Source organism: Schistocerca serialis, unplaced genomic scaffold (genome assembly GCF_023864345.2).
Source record: "Schistocerca serialis cubense isolate TAMUIC-IGC-003099 unplaced genomic scaffold, iqSchSeri2.2 HiC_scaffold_867, whole genome shotgun sequence".
Classification (NCBI taxonomy): domain Eukaryota; kingdom Metazoa; phylum Arthropoda; class Insecta; order Orthoptera; family Acrididae; genus Schistocerca; species Schistocerca serialis.
Window position 1 is genome coordinate 2,748,097 of NW_026048482.1, and position 7,488 is coordinate 2,755,584.

The window sequence follows — 7,488 nt, forward strand, 5'->3', positions numbered from 1 at the left end:
CCTGTGACACTAGTTATAGAATCCGATGCTTCACTTCAGGTTTACTGTATCCCTCTGACCTACTTATTGACGACGAAACACAGAAATTGCATCGGAGTTAAATAGAAAAGGCACAATGCCGACATACGTACAATTAGACTGACTCTTCCTACTGTCTATGTTTTGAACCATTCCTGTGACACTAGTTATAGATTCCGATGCTTCACTTCAGGTTTACTGTATCCCTTGGACCTTCTTATTGACGATGAAACACAGAAATTGCATCGGAATTAAACACAAAAGGCACAATTCCGATTTAAGTACAAGCAGACTGACTCTTCTTACTGTCTATGTTTGAACAATTCCTGTGACACTAGTTATAGATTCCGATGCCTCACTTCAGGTTTACTGTATCCCTTGGACCATCGTATTGACGATGGAGCACAGAAATTGCATCGGAATTAAATACAAAATGCACAATGCCGACTTATGTACAAGAAGACTGACTCTTTTTACTGACTATGTTTTGAACCATTCCTGTGACACTAGTTATAGCTTCCGATGCCTCACTTCAGGTTTACTGTATCCCTTGGACCTTCTTATTGACGATGAAACACAGAAATTGCACCGGAATTAAATACAAATGGCACAATACCGACTTAAGTACAAGAAGACTGACTCTTCCTACTGTCTATGTTTTGAACCATTCCTGTGACACTAGTTATGGATTCCGATGCTTCACTTCAGGTTTTCTGTATCCCTCACCCCTTTTTATTGACGATGAAACACAGATATTGCATCGGAATTAAATACAAAAGCACAATGCCGACTCAAGTAGAAGAGGACTGACTCTTCCTACTGTCTATGTTTTTAACCATTCGTGTGACACTAGTTATAGATTCCGATGCCTCACTTCAGGTTTACTGTATCCTTCTGACCTTCTTATTGACGATGAAACACAGAAATTGCATCGGAATTAGATACAAAAGGCACATTGCCGACTTAAGTACAAGAAGACTGACTCTTCCTACTGACTATGTTGTGAACATTTCCTGTGAGACCAGTTTTAGATTCCGATGCATCACTACATGTTTACTGTATCCATTGGACCTTCTTATTGATAGTGAAACACAGAAATTGCGTCGCAATTAAATACAAAAGGCACAATGCCGACTTAAGTGCAAGAAGACTGTCTCTTCTTACTGTCTATGGTTGAACAATTCCTGTGACACTAGTTATAGATTCCGATGCATCACTTCAGATTTACTGTATCCCTTGGACCTTCATATTGACGATGGAACACTGAAATTGCATCGGAATTAAATACAAAAGGCACAATGCCGACTTAAGTACAAGAAGACTGACTTTTCTTACTGACTATGTTTAGAACCATTCCTGTGACACTAGTTAAAGTTTCCGATGCGTCACTTCAGTTTTACTGTATCCCTCTGACCTTCTTATTGACGAGGAAACACAGAAATTGCATCGGAATTAAATACAAAAGCATCAATGCCGACTTAGGTACAAGAAGACAGATTCTTCTTACTGACTATGTTTTGAACCATTCCTGTGACACTAGTTATAGATTCCGATGCCACACTTCAGTTTAACTGTATCCCTTGGACCTTATTTGTAATGATGAAACACAGAAATTGCATAGGAATTAAATACAAAAGGCACACTCCTGACTTAAGTACAAGAAGACTGACACTTCCTACTGTCTATATTTTGATCCATTCTTGCGACACTACTTATAGATTCCGATGCTTCACTGCAGGTTTACTGTATCCCTCTGACCTTCGTATTGACGATGAAACACAGAAATTGCATTGGAATTAAATAGAAAAGGCACAATGCCTACTAAAGTACAAGAAGACTGACTCTTCCTACTGTCTATGTTTTGAATCATTCCTGTGACACTAGTTTTAGATTCCGATGCTTCACTTCACGTTTACTGTATCCCTCTGACCTTCTTATTGACGACGAAAGACAGAAATTACATCGGAATAGAATAGAAAAGGCACAATGCTGAATGAAGTACAAGAAGACTGACTCTTCTTACTGTCTAAGTTTGAACCATTCCTGAGACACTAGTTATAGATTCCGATGCTTCACTTCAGGTTTACTGTATCCCTCTGACCTTCTTATTGACTATGAAACACAAAAATTGCATTGGAATTAAATACAAAAGGCACAATGCCAACACAAGTACAAGAAGACAGACTCTTCCTGCTGTCTATGTTTTAAACCATTCCTGTGACACTAGTTATAGATTCCGGTGCTTCACTTCAGGTTTACTGTATCCCTCTGACCATCTTATTGACGATGAAACACAGAAATTACATCGGAATAGAAAAGAAAAGGCACAATGCTGACTTAAGTACAAGAACACTGACATTTCATACTGTCTATCTTATGAACAATTCCTGTGACACTATTTATAGTTTCGGATGCTTCACTTCACGTTTACTGAATCCCTCTGACCTTCTTATTGACGATGAAACACAGAAATTGCATCGGAATGAAATACAAAAGGCACAATGCCGAATCAAGTACAAGAAGACTGACTCTACCTACTGTCTATTTTTTGAACCATTCCTGTGATACTAGTTATAGATTCCGATGCTACACTTCAGGTTTACTGTATCCCTCTGACCTTCTAATTGACGATGAAACACAGAAATTGCATCGGAATTAAATACAAAAGGCACAATGCCGACTCAAGTACAAGAAGACTGACTCTTCGTACTGTCTATGTTTTGAACCATTCCTGTGACACTAGTTATAGATTCCGATGCGTCACTTCAGGTTTACTGTATCCCTCTCACCTTCATATTGAAGACGAAACGCAGAAATTACATCGGAATTAAATACAAAAGGCACAATGCTGACTTAAGTACAAGAAGACTGACTCTTCTTACTGTCTATGTCTTGAACAATTCCTGTGACACTAGGTATAGATTCGGATGCTTCACTTCAGGTTTACTGTATCCCTTGGACCTTCGTATTGACGATGGAACACAGAAATTGCATCGGAATTAAATACGAAAGGCACAATGCCGACTTAAGTACAAGAAGACTGACTCTTCTTACTGACTATGTTTTGAACCATGCCTGTGACGCCACTTATAGATTCCGAAGCTTCACTTCAGGTTTACTGTATCCCTCTGACCTTCTTATTGACGATGAAACACAGAAATTGCATCAGAATTAAATAGAAAAGGCACAATGCCGACTTAAGTACAAGAAGACTGACTCTTCTTACTGTCTATGTTTTGAACCATTCCTGTGACACTAGTTATAGATTCCGATGCTTCACTTCAAGTTTACTGTATCCCTCTCGCCTTCTTATTGTCGATGAAACACAGAAATTGCATTGGAATTAAATAGAAAAGGCACAATGCCGACTAAAGTACAAGAAGTCTTACTCTTCCTACTGTCTATGCTTTGAATCATTCCTGTGACACTAGTTATAGATTCCGATGCTTCACTTCAGGTTTACTGTATCCCTCTGACCTTCTTATTGACGATGAAACACAGAAATTGCATTGGAATGAAATACAAAAGGCACAATGCCGACTCAAGTACAAGAAGACTGACTCTTCCTACTGTACATTCTTTGAACCATTCCTGTGACACTAGTTATAGATTCCGTTTCTTCACTTCAGGTTTACAGTATCCCTCTGACCTTCTTATTGACGTTGAAACACAGAAATTACATCGGAATTAAATAGAAAAGGCACAATGCTGACTTAACTACAAGAAGACTGACTCCTCGTACTGTCTATGTTTTGAACCATTCCAGTGACTCTAGTTATAGATTCCGATGCTTCACGTAAGGTTTTCTGTATCCGTTGGACCTTCTTATCAACGATGGCACACAGAAATTGCATCGCAATTAGATAGAAAACGCTCAATGCCGACTTAAGTACAAGACGACTGACTCTTCCTGCTGTCTATGATTTGAAGCATTCCTGTAACACTAGTTATAGATTCCGATGCTTCACTTCTGGTTTTCTGTGTCCCTCTGACCTTCTTATTGACGATGAAACTCAGAAATTGCATTGGAATTAAATAGTAAAGGCACAATGCCGACTTAAGTACAAGAAGACTGACTCTTCCTACTGTCTATGTTTTGAACCATTCCTGTGACACTAGTTATAGATTCCGATGCTTCAATTCATGTTTACTGTATCCCTCGGACCTTCTTATTGACGATGAATCACAGAAATTGCATCGGAATGTAATACAAAATTCACAATGCCGACTTAAGTACAAAAAGACTGACGCTTCCTACTGTCTATGTTTTGAACCGTTCCTGTGACACCAGTTATAGATTCCGATGCTTCACTTCTGGTTTTCTGTGTCCCTCTGACCTTCTTATTGACGATGAAACACAGAAATTGCATCGGAATTTTATAGACAAAGCACAATGCCGACTAAAGTAAAAGAAGACTGACTCTTCCCACTGTCCATGTTTTGAATCATTCCTTTGACACTAGTTACAGATTCCGATGCTTCACTTCATGTTTGCTGTATACCTCTGACCATCTTATTGACGATGGAACACTGAAATTACTTCGCAGTTAAATAGAAAAGGGTGAATGCTGACGTAACTGCAAGAAGACTGACTCTTCTTACTGTCTATGTTTTGAACCATTCCTGTGACACTAGTTATAGATTCCGATGCCTCACTTCAGGTTTACTGACTCCCTTGGACCTTCTTATTGACGATGGAACACAGAAATTGCATCGGAATTAAATACAAAAGGCACAATGCCAACTTAAGTACAAGTCGACAGACTCTTCCTGCTGTCCATGATTTGAACCATTCCTGTAACACTAGTTATAGATTCCGATGCTTCACTTCTGGTTTTCTGTATCCCTCTGACCTTCTTATTGACGATGAAACTCAGAAATTGCATTGGAATTAAATAGTAAAGGCACAATGCCGACTTAAGTACAAGAAGACTGACTCTTCCTACTGTCTATGTTTTGAACCATTCCTGTGACACTAGTTATAGATTCCGATGCTTCACTTCAGGTTTATTGTATCCCTCTGTCCGTCTTATTGACTATGAAACACAGAAATTGCATCGGAATTAAATACAAAAGGCACAATGCCGACACAAGTACAAGAAGACTGACTCTTCCTGCTGTTTATGTTTTGAACCATTCCTGTGACACCAGTTATAGATTCCGATGCTTCACTTCAGGTTTACTGTATCCCTCTGACCTTCTTATTGACGATGATACACAGAAATTACATTGGAATTGAATAGAAAAGGCACAATGCTGACTTAAGTACAAGAAGACTGACACTTCATACTGTCTATGTTTTGAACCATTCGTGTGACACTAGTTATAGATTCCGATGCTTCACTTCACATTTACTGTATCCCTCTGACCTTCTTATTGACGATGAAACACAGAAATTGCATTGGAATTAAATACAAAAGGCACAATGCCGACTCAAGTACATGAAGACTGACTCTTCCTACTGTCTATGTTTTGAACCATTCCTGTGACACTAGTTATAGTTTCCGATGCTTCACTTCAGGTTTACTGTATCCCTCTGACCTTCTTATTGACGATGAAACACAGAAATTGCATTTGAATTAAATACAAAAGGTACAATGCCGACTCAAGTACAAGAAGACTGACTCTTCATCCAGTCTATGTTTTGAACCATTCCTGTGACACTAGTTAGAGATTCCGATGCTTCACTTCACGTTTACTGTATCCCTCTGACCTTCTTATTGACGATGAAACACAGAAATTGCAGTGGAATTAAATACAAAAGCCACAATGCCGGTTCAAGTACAAGAAGACTGACTCTTCCTACTGTCTATGTTTGAACCATTCCTGTGACACTAGTTGTAGATTCCGATGCTTCACTGCAGGTTTACTGTATCCCTCAGACCTTCTTATTGAAGATGAAACTTATAAATTACATCGGAATTAAATAGAAAAGGCAGAATGCTGACTTATGAACAAGAAGACTGACTCTTCTTACTGATTATGTTGTGAACATTTCCTGTGAGACCAGTTTTAGATTCCGATGCTTCACAATATATTTACTGTATCCCTTGGACCTTATTATTGACGATGAAACACAGAAATTGCATCGGAATTAAATACAAAGGCACAATGCCGACTTAAGTACAAGCAAACTGACTCTTCCTACTGTCTATATTTTGAACCATTCCTGTGACACTAGTTATAGATTACGATGCTTCACTGCAGGTTTACTGTATCCCTCTGACCTTCTTATTGACGATGAAACACAGAAATTGCATCGGAATTAAATAGAAAAGGCACAATGCCGACTAAAGTACAGGATGACAGACTCTTCCTCCTGTCTATGTTTTGAATCATTCCTGTGACACTAGTCATAGATTCCGATACTTCACTTCTGGTTTACTGTATCCCTCTGGCCTTCTTATTGACGATGAAACACAGAAATTGCATTGGAATTAAATACAAAAAGCACAATGCCGACTCAAGTACAAGAAGACTGACTCTCCCTACTATCTAAGATTTGAACCGTTCCTGTGACACTAGTTATAGAATCCGATGCTTCACTTCAGGTTTACTGTATCCCTCTGACCTACTTATTGACGACGAAACACAGAAATTGCATCGGAGTTAAATGGAAAAGGCACAATGCCGAATTACGTACAATTAGACTGACTCTTCCTACTGTCTATGTTTTGAACCATTCCTATGACACTTGTTATAGACTCCGATGCTTCACTTCAGGTTTACTGTATCCCTCCGACCTTCTTATTGACGATGAAACACAGAAATTACATGTGAATTAAATAGTAAAGGCACAATGCTGACTTATGTACAAGATGACTGACTCTTCTTACTGTCTATGCTTTGAACCCATCCTGTGACACTAGTTAATGATTCCGATGCTTCACTTCAGGTTTACTGTATCCCTTGGACCTTCTTATTGACGATGAAACACAGAAATGGCATCGGAATTAAATAGAAAAGGCACAATGCCGATTTATGTACAAGAAGACTGATTCTTCTTACTGTCTATGGTTGAACAATTCCTGTGACACTAGTTATAGATTACGATGCCTCACTTCAGGTTTACTGTATCCCTCTGACCTTCTTATTGACGATGAAACACAGAAATTACATCGGAATTGAATAGAAAAGGCATAATTCTGACTTAAGTACAAGAAGACTGACTCTTCTTCCTGTCTATGTTTTGAACCATTCCTGTGACACTAGTTATAGATCCCGATGCTTCACTTCAGGTTTACTGTATTTCTTGGACCTTCTTATTGACGATGAAACACAGAAATTGCATCGGAATTAAATACAAAAGGCACAATGCCGATTTAAGTACAAGCAGACTGACTCTTCTTACTGTCTATGTTTGAACAATTCCTGTGACACTAGTTATAGATTCCGATGCCTCACTTCAGGTTTACTGTATCCCTTGGACCTTCGTATTGACGATGGAACACAGAAATTGCATCGGAATTA